This window comes from Schistocerca americana, chromosome 1, assembly GCF_021461395.2.
Source record: "Schistocerca americana isolate TAMUIC-IGC-003095 chromosome 1, iqSchAmer2.1, whole genome shotgun sequence".
Taxonomy (NCBI): domain Eukaryota; kingdom Metazoa; phylum Arthropoda; class Insecta; order Orthoptera; family Acrididae; genus Schistocerca; species Schistocerca americana.
Genome location: NC_060119.1, coordinates 279,042,498 through 279,057,756, shown reverse-complemented (window position 1 = coordinate 279,057,756; position 15,259 = coordinate 279,042,498).

Genomic DNA, 15,259 nt, shown 5'->3' with positions numbered 1-15,259 from the left:
TCTCTCCTCTGCATTTAACAGTGGAATTCCCGTTGCACTCTTAATGTTACCACCGTTGCTTTTAATGTCACCTAAGGTTGTTTTGACTTTCCTGTATGCTGAGTCTGTCCTTCCCACAATCATATCTTCTTCGATGTCTTCACGTTTTTCCTGCAGCGATTTCGTCTTAGCTTCCCTGCACTTCCTATTTATTTCATTCCTCAGCGACTTGTATTTCTGTATTCCTGATTTTCCCGGAACATGTTTGTACTTCCTCCTTTCATCAATCAACTGAAGTATTTCTTCTGTTACCCATGGTTTCTTCGCAGCTACCTTCTTTGTACGTATGTTTTCCTTCCCAACTTCTGTGATGGCCCTTTTTAGAGATGTCCATTCCTCTTCAACTGTACTGCCTACTGCGCTATTCCTTATTGCTGTATCTATAGCGTTAGAGAACTTCAAACGTATCTCGTCATTCCTTAGTACTTCCGTATCCCACTTCTTTGCGTATTGATTCTTCCTAATGTCTTGAACTTCAGTCTACTCTTCATCACTACTATATTGTGATCTGAGTCTATATCTGCTCCTGGGTACGCCTTACAATCTAGTATCTTATTTCGGAATCTCTGTCTGACCATGATGTAATCTAATTGAAATCATCGCGTATCTCCCGGCCTTTTCCAAGTATACCTCCTCCTCTTGTGATTCTTGAACAGGGTATTCGCTATTACTAGTTGAAACTTGTTACAGAACTCAATTAGTCTTTCTCCTCTTTCATTCCTTGTCCCAAGCCCATATTCTCCTGTAACCTTTTCTTCTACTCCTTCCCCTACAACTGCATTCCAGTCGCCCATGATTATTTGATTTTCGTCCCCCTTTACATACTGCATTACCCTTTCAATATCCTCATACACTTTAACTATCTGTTCATCTTCAGCTTGCGACGTCGGCATGTAGGCCTGAACCATTGTCGGTGTTGTTTCCTGTCGATTCTGATAAGGACGACCATGTCACTGAACTGTGCACACTAACGTACTCTCTCCCCTTCCTTCCTATTCATAACGAATCCTAATCCCGTTATACCATTTTCTGCTGCTGTTGATATTACCCGACGCTCATCTGACCAGAAATTCTTGTCTTCTTTCCACTTTACTTCACTGACCCCTACTATATCTAGATTGAGCCTTTGCATTTCCCTTTTCAGATTTTCTAGTTTCCCTACCACGTTCAAGCTTCTGACAGTCCACGCCCCTGTCGATTCTGATAAGGACGACCATGTCACTGAACTGTGCACACTAACGTACTCTCTCCCCTTCCTTCCTATTCATAACCAATCCTAATCCCGTTATACCATTTTCTGCTGCTGTTGATATTACCCGATGCTCATCTGACCAGAAATTCTTGTCTTCTTTCCACTTCACTTCACTGACCCCTACTATATCTAGATTGAGCCTTTGCATTTCCCTTTTAAAATTTTCTAGTTTCCCTACCACGTTCAAGCTTCTGACATTCCACGCCCCGACTCGTAGAACGTTATCCTTTCGTCGATTATTCAATCTTTTTCTCATGGTAACCTCCCCCTTGGCAGTCCCACCCCCCCCCCCCCCCCCGAGATCCGAATGGGGGACTATCCGGAATCTTTTGCCAATGGAGAGATCATCATGACACTTCTTCAATTACAGGCCACATGTCCTGTGGATACACGTTGCGTGTCTTTATTGCAGTGGTTTGCATTGCCTTCTGCATCCTCATGTCGTTGATCATTGCTGATTCTTCCGCCTTTAGGGGCAATTTCCCACCCCTAGGACAAGGGTGTGCCCTGAACCTCTATCCGTTCCTCCGCCCTCTTTGACAAGGCCGTTGGCAGAATGAGGCTGACTTCTTATGCCGGAAGTCTTCGGCCGCCAATGCTGATTATTTATCAAAATTTAGGCAGTGGCGGGGATCAAACCCGGGACCGAAGAGTTTTTGATTATGAACCAAAGACGCTATCCCTAGACCACGGGTCTATGTTATCGAACCGTAAAACGAAAAACTACTTCCTTAAAAAGTTGTCTCTGTGTGATACGAGTAAAATATAGCTTTCCGAGATGTATAGTGCCCATTGTTCACATCCGACCACGGTTCAGAAATTATACTATGCCTTCATCAGCCCTATATAAAATTATCGTTAGTAACGGCGAATACCTCTTACAAGGAAACAGATAAACTCATAATCAGCGCCCGACAAGTGAAAATTACAAGTCATTCCGCCACTAACGCTGTAAACAGCACACCTATCAGGTAAATGCTTACATGGGGATTGCGCCTCACAAACACCTATCGCTAACTTAGTTATGACGCTGAATCTCGGTTTTACATCCAAGATGCGAGAGGAGGAGGTGGGGGGGGGAGGGATGGAGAACATCGTATAAATTAAAGTTCGTCTAGAATGCACCATCAGTCAACCATTAAATCGTACCTCGTTACAGCTCCATCTCAATCGATCACTCGTCCACAATCTGTTATCCTTTAATGCAGATGCAAGTAAGTTTAGAGCCGGTTGGTTCTCTGTCTTCCTGAAAAGCATCAAATATAGTAGTCAACTTGCGTGTTTCACTGGTACCTCAATAGACATACAGTATAATGCTGCTCCGACGGAAAAAAATTAACTGCCTCCCTGATTCCCTTCGTTTCGATGTCGACGTTTTCTCAGATTCCTATTGTTGCGCATACTTGTTCCCATGTACAAATTGTTCGGCTTGAACCAGAAGATATGCAAGTACTTCCTAAATTTCCCCACATTTCGATGTATATTCGGTCAATCTTCACCTATTCCCTCGCCATTTTTAATAATTCTATCGATATTATGTCAGATCAATCCATGTGATCACGACATAGCCTCGCGTTCTGTGTTCTAAAATTGCTTTTAAATGTAGCACAGCTGCCAACACCTAGCCCAAATGCACTGATCGGGAGGCGTAAATAGCACTGTACTCGACTTTAGCCAGTCAACTCCACATTTGGAGAGCGTTTGCTCTGTTTTCTGTATGTCGCGACTCTTTTTCAATTATAAGCCACATGTCCTGTGCATACACTTTATATGTCTTTAATGGAGTTATTTCCATTGCCTTCTGCATCATCGTGCTGTTGGTCCTTCAGCCTTTAGGGGCAGTTTCGCACCCCAAGGTAAAGAGAATACCCTGAACCTGTGTCATCTCCTCTACCTTCTTCGACAAGGCCATTGGCTGAATGAGGGTGACTGCTCATGCCGTAAGTTTTCGGCAATCAATGCTGATGATTTTTATTCAAAATTTAAGCGGTGAGGGGGTTCGAACCCGGGGCTGAGGACGTTTTGATTGCCAATCAAAACCGTTACCACTAATCACGGCTTATGGGGCTGATACAGTACATATATTTTATTGAAAAATTTTATAAATTTAGTAGTTACAGCTAGGCGTAATAGAATTCACTTTGTTTGCAGTAATGAGAAAATTCCATGCATCCTGTTGACACCTATTGAGCAGCTACTTTTTTCCGAGCGTTTCTCAGCTGAGGAACATTATTTGTCGATTCAGTACAGGCCATGCATTTGAAGAGCTCACCAAGTGAAAACGTTCGACATTACCACAGCGGCAGATGAGGCGGCCCCGCCACATGACGTCTACCTAGGCTAATTGATGCTTATATTGATCTGTTTTGTCCGAGAATGCAGGTATACGAAGGAGAATCAAAAAAGTTGTCAAATGTTTCTTCATTATCATTCAGTGACAAAATAGTAACACTTCACTCCTCTTCAACATGGTGTCAGCGTTGCCGTTATGCTATATTGCTCTGCACAATTTATGTACCAGATAGACAAAGTAACGTAACATATTAGCAACTGGGTGGAAATGAATGAAAGTGCGGGAGTATGTTGCCAGAGACTTCCTAGTCATGCACAGAAAACTGGACATCATACGGGATTGAGGTCAGCGCGATAACAGCGCCAAATAGGGTTGGTACTGAAACAAGAGGCAGTCCAAGGAACGCGGAAAGATAGTGTGTCAAGTAGAGAGCAGTTACGGTGCACTGTGGTGGTCAGTTTCATTACACCATGGCCCAGAGATAACGTTTGGAGGCCTTCACACGGGGAAGAATCATCCCGAAACTGGGAGAGGATTTTATTGAGCTTTAAGTTATTGGCTTTCAGCCGTTTCTAAATTAAAGTGGTCTTGCACTTAAGACACTAATTAAGTTTCAAAACTAAAGCTGTGGTTTTTTCTTAAATTTTCTTGGCTCTTGTAATATTTGATCAAATAAAAGGCTGTATGTTCAAGTGTAACTGACAGCCGCTTATTTTGGTCCCTTCCAAAACTTAAACTACCTGTCCTGTCCTGCGGGTTTAGCAGGGCGTCTCATAACTTTTCTTCATACCCGCATTTTCTATCACAGAGAGCATTACAAAAATGCGAAGCTCATCTTAAATTTAATGAACAGATGAGGCTATATTTAATGACGCAGTCCATATGTTAACAAACATGCCCAGCTCGTACGTAGTGCTCCATTTTTCAGAAACACGTGTGTATTACTCGTGCATATTCCGAAGCAATAACGAAGTATTTAAACAATTCACAGTGATCCCACCTAAATCGTCAGTTGTTGAGATGGCAAGTTTTATGCCTTGTCTATTCAATAAACACTGTTTCGCTGGAGGACACTATCGATTGATGTTCCTTGTTGTTCGTTTGTAAGTAATCATGAACCGTATACTCAAGCATAGCGAAAATGGATCCCTACTCTATATGAGCTGACGCGTGGCTAATAAAAACAAAACGTTGCAAACTTCAGTCAGATGTTGTCCCCAGCTAAACATACGTGACAAGGCTGGAACGTATTTTATTCTATTTTTGGCTTGACCATAGCTGCTCTAAATTCTGCTCGTTGCTTTTTCGCAACGTAATTTTACGATTAATCGAAATTTGATTCTGATAAAGAAACCATTGTAGATGTAGAAACGTAGGTCAAGTGTACCAAACAGTTATCTGCAACCGGTTCGCTGTATAATTACTTCGTCTGAGAATTGTATACGGTTGTTGCAAAAGAGCCATATTTAAAACCGTAACTAAACGCTGCTTTACGATCTAATAACTGGCGTGCCGGAGTATATATCACAAACCTCACAGCCATTTCCCTTAACATTTTAAGGAATTGTTACACCTTTGTGCTTCTGGTTTTATTAAAACCACAAATTTCTTTTTAGGTTTCACCTCTTAGCCGTCCGTGGCTACAAGGAATAGGAAGCCAAAAAAAGAAAAAAAAGCGAAATACGAAAATTGTGAATTTAAAGTGGCATGGACTGAGAAATTTGCCTTCATGAAAAACTCAGATGGTCTTCCAGCTGTCTCATTTGTCAAGAAAAACTGACACGTAAGAAGAAATCAAATTTGGAGAGGCACTTTACAACCAAACATGCGTCATTTGGAAGTAAATATCCCGCCGGTTATGTAAAAAAGAAAGCTGATCGGGACCTTAAATAAAGGAAATTCAAATTCGATATTTAATCACTCGGCGCAATTTTCCAACAACACTAACTTGCAAGCTTTATTATAAGTCAAGAGACTTGTAAGACATGAAAACCATACACAGACGGTGCATACATAAAACGTTGTTTTGTAAGTGCATCCGGAAAGTTATTGCGTGATTTTAAAAAATAAGGAAGAGAGCCCTTAAAAAATTAAGGAGCTACTACTGTCTGCTAAAACAGTGAAAGACAGAACAGTCAGAATATCATCGAATATTACAGATCAACTAACTCAAGACCTGAAATTGGTTTCATACTTATCTATAGCTCCTGATGAATCTTGTGACATAAATGGCGCAGCACAAGTTACACTTTTTGCGCGATTTGTTTCACCTACTGTCCTAAAGAAGAAAAGAACTTTTAGGATTACTGCCACTCAAAGGGCAAACACGTGACGAGGATATTGCAAATAATGCCACTGAACCCTTGAGCAAATATTGTATTCTAGTTGATAAAATTGTTTCAGTTGCAACAGACGAGGCAAAAAGTGTGACTGGAGTGAGGAAGGAATTTGCTTCTCTTTTGAGGGAAAAGATCAGGAGGTAATTGTTTGTCATTGTATCATTCATCAAGAAGCGCTTTGTGCCAACACACTCCCAGAAGAAATTGGCAGTGTTACGAACACAATAATGGCTAAAGCTCTTTATAGACGGCAATTTAACGAGCTTTTGATTGAAATGGAACGTGAATAAGCAGATCTTTTGCTTTATAACAAGGTACGTTGGCTTACAATAGGATACGTTCTGCAGCGTTTCCCGTCCTTATTACCAGAAATTAAAGTATTTCTGCTAGAAAATGGAACTGATTATGGTAAGCATTGGATCCAAAAATTCTGTTTTTATGGTAGACGTTACAGCTCATCGAAATGAGCTGAATCGTAAACTGCAAGGGAATGGGAAAACAGTCTGTTCGATGTTAGAAGACATAACTTCATTCGAAAATAAATTGTCTCTTTTGGAATAATGATTTACCATGTCTGTTGAAATATCGCCAAGAAAATAAATTGGCAATTTACATTTCCTTTTTCAAGAGAACAATTTTGAACATGAGGGAAGCTTTCCTGCAGAGGTTTCAAGAGTTCAGAAAAAGAAAAGAGTCATTAGCGTTCGTTAAAAATCCGCTCAATACTAACGTTACAAAACTAAATTTTTCTCCCTTTCATACTGAAAATGGCACTTTTGAAATGCAATTGCTAGAGCTAAAAAAACCAGAGGTATGGAACTCCTAATTTGAGCGTCTTAATGTTGTTTCTGAACAAGGAGAGAGAAAAAAATGTGATTTTAGATCACAGCACAAATAGTCTGCTTTGAAAGTCCTGGAGAAGGAAGACAAGGTAACTTTTAACACGTGGAAAAGTATTACAGACTTATTCCACCAGTTAAAAAAACTAGCATTTCTTGTTTTCTCATTTTTCGGCTGCACGTATACATGTGAACAACCTTTTTCAAGGACGAACCTCATAAAAAGTAAACTGAGAAATCGCCTTATTGGGCCGGCCGGAGTGGCCGTGCGGTTCTAGGCGCTCCAGTCTGGAGCCGAGCGACCGCTACGGTCGCAGGTTCGAATCCTGCCTCGGGCATGGATGTGTGTGATAGGTTAGTTAGGTTTAATTAGTTCTAAGTTCTAGGCGACTGACGACCTCAGAAGTTAAGTCGCATAGTGCTCAGAGCCATTTGAATCGCCTTATTGACGAGAATCTTGAATCCTGCCCGAAATTAAAATAACACACAAAGCGTACCTAGTCAAACTTTCCAAAGAAATACAAGGTCACTGTTCACATTAAATAAGCATTGCCATACATTTTTATTGTATTTTTTGTCAATAAATAGTGTTATCATAAATTGTCATCTCTATGTTTATTTGCTGTTCGTACCATTAACCGACTCCTAAAAGCGTAGTTCTAGAAAATATGTCCGGCTCGTCGAAAAATTTCTTATCACTGTACTTCTGGGATTTGCCTATTTTGACGAATTAATTTGCAGACCATTGAACTAAAATCATGGAATTTGCCAAGAGGCAAGGTTTCACAGTTCAATTCGAAAATTGTGAATTTATAATTATATCACACGAAAAAATATTTCTTTTGTCATTTTTTATCTGATGTCAAACTTTAAATTAAAACAATCAGTAGTTCTTCATTCAGGCTGAGTGGGTTACAGTGGTAAAAGTCAACGGTCAGGCGAGGAATGACTTTATTGCTGACATGACGCGTTTCAGAATTTATCCATCATCAAATATCCAGGAGCGATTACTGCACATAGATTTGGCGTTTCACGTCGTATGTGGAACATGCATTCACAAACTAGTCTTGCCTGATGTCTGACTCAGACAGCCTCAATCGAGAACTGCTGATTATTATAATCATGCTCGCCTTTCCCTCCACGACCTTACATATCTTTATTACTGAAACTGAAACATTCTCGAAAATCTTGGCATTCATGGGACCGATATCTTGCTAGCATGAGTATCAAAATGGCTCTGACCACTATGGGACTCAACTGCTGAGGTCATTAGTCCCCTAGAACTTAGAACTACTTAAACCTAACTAACCTAAGGACATCACACACATCCGTGCCCGAGGCAGGATTCGAACCTACGACCGTAGCAGCATGAGTATCGATAACAGGAAAAAGTGATCAACATTCTCGATTCTCATAAGGTATGAAGTGTCTGTACACATGTAATTTTCCTCCTTTTGACTTGTGTGTGTTATTTACTATCCTGATATGTAAAACCAGATGTAATGCCATTTACCAGCTTAGGATCCTGCTTGGTTTATGAGCGGGATAACTTACCAGGTGGACACAATTGTTAATTTGGATGATGGTTATTATTCTTACAGCAAATTTCAACTCCCTGGCACACACTATTATACATAGCTAAAATGTCGTACCCTGTAAGCTGTGATCAGCGACGATGGCGTTGGTGGCAACAACTGCATTAATATCAGAACGGCCGAGAACGGTTATCCATGTCGGACTTGTTTCCTCTTCATAGCGATGATCCATCTTATAATCAACAGCCCGCTTTTCTACCCATACCAGGCCGTGACAGACTGCAGTTTCCAACCGAGGTAAGATGCAACAATACGGCGCACTGCACACTATGCTAGCGCTGTAAGTGCTGCCTCTAATATCACTGGCCACCGACTGACTTTGTTAGCGTCCGCCAAAGCGCGCCAAACGTTTCCCCTCTCACCTTTTCCTACACTTACACAGCTTTCCGTTCCTGACGGAACTACTCCATCTTTTATACTACACATATCTCATACAGCCCTAAGTGAGTGCCAGTAACTATTACATACATAATTACATTATAGCACCTTTTTACATTTAATAACTATAACAAATAGATATCTTACAATGTTTAAAAATAAATATTACACCCTTTTTCTTAATACGTACATTCATTTTAATCTTATCAAAGAGTTTCAGTATCGATTTCGCTTCAAACAAGATGTCTCTACTTCTGCTTTAAAAGTTTCAATAAAATATTTGCAAAAAAATTTTTAAAAAATATGAACAATAATGTCACAAACATAATTAATTAAGTTTGATTAAGGGGTGTAGGACGTCAAACGGGTCGACTTGGAGCAGGAGAGGCACCACAGTACATTTTATTTTCTACTGTCTATACTTTTGCAAATAAATTCATAAAACTTTGTCAGCATGACCAAGAAGAATTCAGGATTCACACTCATAGCAATGGAAGTGCAAAAACATAAAACAATAAATTTTTTTTAGATATGAAAGTTCATCATTTTTTCACTTACTGTTGGCTGCATTTGTTGCTATAGGTACATTTTTCTTCACAAGTAAGAGAGATTCTTTGATTAATTTTGCACAGCATACAAACCATACATACAGGTGTATGAAACTCTAGAATTTTCCAAATCTATTAAAAACTGATAAAATTGAGGTAATTAACTACAAAATTTGATTTATTTCTAAACATGAAGTTTAAAACCTAACAGCTCATTCATTTTTTCATAAATTAAATGCCGGTCGCGGTGGCCGTGAGGTTCTGGGCGCTGCAGTCCGGAGCCGCGGGACTGCTACAGTCGCAGGTTCGAATCCTGCCTCGGGTATGGATGTGTGTGATGTCCTTAGGTTAGTTAGGTTTAAGTAGTTCTAAGTTCTAGGGGACTGATGACCTAAGATGTTAAGTCCCACAGTGCTCAGAGCCATTTGAATGCTCAGAGCCATTTGAACCATAAATTAAATAGATTCCAAAGTTTCAGACACCTGTAAGTATGGTTTGTATGCTGTGCAAAATTCTTAGAACAGTCTCTCTAACTGATGAAGAAAGGTGTACCTATAGCAACAAATGCAGCCAATAGTAAGTGAAAAAATTATGAAATTTCATAAGTAAAAAAAAATTATTTTGTTATGTTTTTGAACTTCTGCTGCTACGAGTGCGAATCCTGAACCCTTCCTGGTCATGCTGACAAAGTTTTCTGAATTTACTTGTAAAATTATAGACAGTGGAAATTAAAATGTCCTCTGGTGCCTCTCCTGCTCCAAGTCAGCTCCTTAATGAGTTACGTGCGGAACCCTCAGTTTCTTTAACAGCTTGCTAGTTCAATGCGCATGAAGGACTGACGCAGCTATGTACGTCGGAGCCGAGAGGACATGAAGTACTGAAACCACCGGTGCGGGCCGAAGCGGACGACAGCGCTCGCAGCTATGCGGTCGTGCGGCGTGTAGCGCGTAAGCCGCTAAGCCAGCCAGCCAGCCGCTGGTGCTGCCACCCGACGATGGTCCCGCCATAGTTAAGCGCCGGCCAGATCGCCGCGCTGGGCCCTGCCAGCGCATAGTTCACACCTCTGCCGTTATTTCGCAGGTCGCCCTGCCCTGGGAATGCGGCCGGCGCGGACTCCCGCACGGCGTTCCTTCCTGGCACGACATCTCTGATCCCCTCCCCTTCCCCTCCCCCGCCCCCTCATACTTCCTCACAGACCGCCGCTTCGCCCTTAATTAATTCGATACCGCGGAAGCCCGCATTCCGCCTCCGACGGCAAATAACGCCGCTCCGCGCCCAACGGGTCGCGGCGAAAGGATTCTAAATACACAGAAAAACTAAATGCGAACAAGCGTGGAAAAAAAAATTTCCTGCATCAAAATAACAAAAAGCAACAATTTGTTTCCGTTGCGTATTTATAATGAATGCCTTAGGGGACTGAATCTCATCAAGACTTCTCTCAGTACTGTCGCAATATATATATATATATATATATATATATATATATATATATATATATATATATATATTTTCTTTTTTTTTACTTTGATCGATGGTGAATGCTTGATGAAAGCTTATGACTTTAGAAACAATCACTTTGTTTGTTGTAGAAAGTTTTGATGGTGCCAGCTTTAATATTTATGGCTTTAGGAGCCATAATATACAAAATTTAAAATGGCTCTGAGCACTACGGGACTTAACTGCTGAGGTCATCAGTCCCCTAGAACTTAGAACTACTTAAACCTAACTAACCTAAGGACATCACACACGACTATGCCCGAGGCAGGACTCGAACCTGCGACCGTAGCGGTCGCGCGGTTCCAGACTGCAGCGCATAGAACCGCTCGGCCAACCCCGGCCGGCCATAATATACAACCCAGAGATTTATTTCATAATTTAGTCGAAATGATGGTTCACTTAGGAACTGGAGAGGCTTGCAGACAACGAATGGTTCAGTGGGTACCGATTCGTTAGAAAGTCCGTCACTTTAGTAGTCCGATACTCCGATTGGTTAACACAACTGGAGCTGTAGGGATTCATACTAATCCAGCGCGCCAAATCTGTCATTTTGACTCGTTAATATTTTTTAAAGTATTGTATTGAACTGGGGACCTAGAAACGACAGAGAGGCTTCGTCCCCACAGTAGCTCTCAGCGGTACACAACCCCACAACGGGCTACAGCACTCCTCACCCCACCGTCGCCCCACAACGAACCCAGGGTGTTTTAAAGTATTTTTCCGATTTAACTGACAATAGTGTTACCTATCCTCACAAAAGTAAGCTATTATCCAAGAATTCTGCATTTTACTTTTGGCAGCATCTGGTATTACTTCACACACTGTACAATGAAGAGTCAAAGGAACTGGCACACCTGTTGGGCCTCCGCGAGCACGCAGAAGTGTCGCAACGCGACGTGGCATGGACTCGACTAATGTCGGAAGTAGTGCTGAAGGGAAACGACGCCATGAATCCTGCAGGGCTGTCTGTAAATGTGGAGATCTTTTCTGAACAGCACGTTGCAAGGCATCCCAGATATGCTCAATAATCTTCCTGTCTGGGGAGTTTGGTGGCCAGCGGAAGTGCTTAAACTCCGAAGAGTCATCCTGGACCCATTGTGTAGCAATTCTGGACGTGTGGGGTGTCGCATTTTCCTTCTGGAAATCCCAAAGTCCGTCAGAATGCACAGTGGACATGAATGGATGCAGGTGATCAGATAGGATGCTCACGTACGTGTCACCTTACAGAGACGTATCTAGACGTATCAGCGGTCCAGTATCACTCCAACTGCACGGACCCCACACCATTACAGGGCCTCTACCACCCTGACGGTTCCATGCTTATTTGACCCGTACAAGTCCATCCGCTCCATACAAACGAGACTCATCCGACCAAGTAACATACTTCCAGTCATAAACAGTCTAATGTAGGTGTTGATGGGCCCAGATGATGCGTAAAGCCCAGCATTGAAATCTGCGGTTGGGTTGCACTTGAAGATTGTCTTCATTCTTCGTTGCCCGCGTTCTAGCAGGATCTTTTCCGGCCGCAGCGATGTCGGAGATTTCATGTTTTACCGGATTCCTCATATTTCGTGAAATGGTCGTACGGGAAAATCCCCACTTCATCGCTACTTCGGAAGTGCTGTGTCCCGTCGCTCGTGCGCCGACTATATTAACACGTTCAAACTCACATAAATCTTGATAACCTGCCCTCGTGGTAGCATTAATCGATCTAAGAGCTGGCAGTTTTTGCCGATGATACAAGTATAGCTATCACACCCTACAGACTATTGTGGCAGCATAATTTATCCCCTTCTGAGCCAACGTTAGAGTTAACCTTGAGTAGTGAAGATCATCCGTTCTCCTAGTGTTGTAGCCGTGTACACTGCTATTAACTGGTGAAATTGTAAACGATGTTTTTCGGAAAATCATTAAGTGGTTCTCTGCAAATGGGCTCTCATTAAACTTTGACAAAACACAGTACATACAGTTCCACACAGTAAATGGAATGACACCATTAATAAATATAGACTTCTATCAGAAATCGGTAGCTAAGGTAGAATATTCAAAATTTCTAGGTGTCTGCATTGATGAGGGGTTGAACTAGAAAAAACACACGGACGATCTGCTGAAACGTTTGAGTTTAGCTACTTAAGCTGTTAGGGTCATTGCAAGTTTTGGCGATATACATCTCAGTAAATTAGCTTACCATGCCTATTTTCATTCTCTGCTTTCGTATGGCATCATATTCTGGGGTAACTCATCATTGAGTAAAAGAGTGTTCATTGCACAAAAGCGTATAATCAGAATAGTTGCTGGAGCTCATCCAAGATCATCCTGCAGACACTTATTTAAAGAGCTAGATATCTTCACTGTAGCCTCACAATGTATATATTCATTTATGAAATTTGTTATTAACAATCCGAACGAATTCAAAACTAATAGCAGTGTACACGGCTACAACACTAGGAGAACGGATGATCTTCACTACTCAAGGTTAAATCTAACTTTGGCTCAGAAAGGGATAAATTATGCTGCCACAAAAGTCTTTGGTCACTTACCTAATAACATCAAAAGTCTGATAGATAGCCATATAGCATTTAAAAGGAAATTAAAAGAATTTCTTAATGGCAACTCCTTCTACTCATTAGATGAATTTTTGGACATAGTAAGTGGGTAATTTCTCCCCCCCCCCCAAAAAAAACAATTAAAATATTAAGTGTCATGTAATATCTTGTATAGACACCTTTTATTAACCTGACACGTTCCACATTATTACGAAGTGTCGTATTCATGATCTATGGAACAAGTACTAATCTAATCTAATCCAGACAGTTGTCTTATATAGGCACTGCCGACCGCAGCGCAGTATTCTACCTGTTTACATATCTCTGTATTTCAATGCGTATGCCTAAACCAGTTTCTTTGGCCCTTCAGTGTATTACAAGGTAGTGGAATAACTGAATCATTCAGAGCATTAGGTATAGTTTGTGTCGTATTATCAATTTCATTTCATTTTAATATCCACTTTTACCAACATTAGAATTACGAGGTAGTGCTGAAAAGTAATGTTTCCGACTGTTTCACGTGAAAGCTCTTAAAGCCTTTTGAATAAAACAAACATTCCACATCTTTGTTCTTCAAGTCTACATATTTGTGTAGCATACAACATGGCGGTATGAAATGTAACTGTATGGTGCGTCAGAAACAGCGCGCTGTAATCGAGTTTCGAGTTCGAAGAGTTCGTCCAGTCTATGGACCAGTCTCTCTTTCCGCACAACGACGTCAGATCACACACGAGCACTGGGACATCTGCGACAATCCAGTGGCTTGGGTTTGCTGTCATCGATCATCTTCCATACAGTTCTGACGTGGCCCCATGTGATATTGCCCGTTTACAAAACTTTAAGAGCACCTACACTTTGATAGTGATCAAGCGATGCAAAAAGCAAGTGAGGTTGCGGCGAAATAAAAGAAAAAAAAGCGAAACATCCTACAGTGACAAGGAAGAGAGAGCCGTTTTTTTGTTGGTTTTATCGCCATAATGCAGGGCCGGCCAGAAATTCTGCACGCGTGCGGTGCTTCTGCACGTGTGCAACTTCCGGGTCACAGCGTGCACGCCGCAGCCGTCAGCGTTCATATTGTGCATGTTTCTACGCACAGATGTCGCTCTATCCACTTGCTGGGATACTCTGTACCGGCGCATTATGGTGCTCTTTCCACAGCTTGCAAGCCAACCATGGGAAGGTATTTCGCGTATTAAACATTTAAAATACTGTCACAGTCTACTCATTGAGACATTTACTTTTATGTTAACAGTTTAACCCAGTAAGACATGTAATACAGTTAACAACCGTGGGTTTTTATTAATGCAGCTTGACTGACGGCATGTAAATACGCGTAATGTTTTTGAGCTAGTATTTAAGAAAGAGAGCACTTAGCGACTTCTAACGAACCTTATTCACGATTTCAAATAACATTAAACTAATGCAAGGTTTTCTATAACTAATTCTCTATGCTCTCAGTTACACCCACATAATTTCTGTCTCACTGACCTCTGAACAGAATGATAACCGCAGACCTCTCGATGATCACCTGTTATTTCAATACCATTATTGCTATATCTTTCATCAGTTCCGTCTGAAATCTGCATAATAACCGACAGTTAGATGGATGTTATGTTTTATCGCCTTCAGCTGAGCGTAGCCCTTCACACATTAAAAAAAAACACCTACAAATAAGTATACATTGAAACAATCGGTTTAATGACCAATTTTCCTCTTGCTTGTACCACATAAACAGGGAAGTGGAGCCGTCGCCGTTCATTTAGGACACATGTCTAATAACAGACGTCGCTGTCACTCCCTGTTGCACATGTGCAGCACTTCCGCACGTCTGCACACTGTGCAGCGTTTGGCCGGCCATAATGAGTGGATTTGGCATTTAGGTCTCCTGTGATGATTGGTGGGACAAACAAGAAGATGAATTGAAAAAGATCTA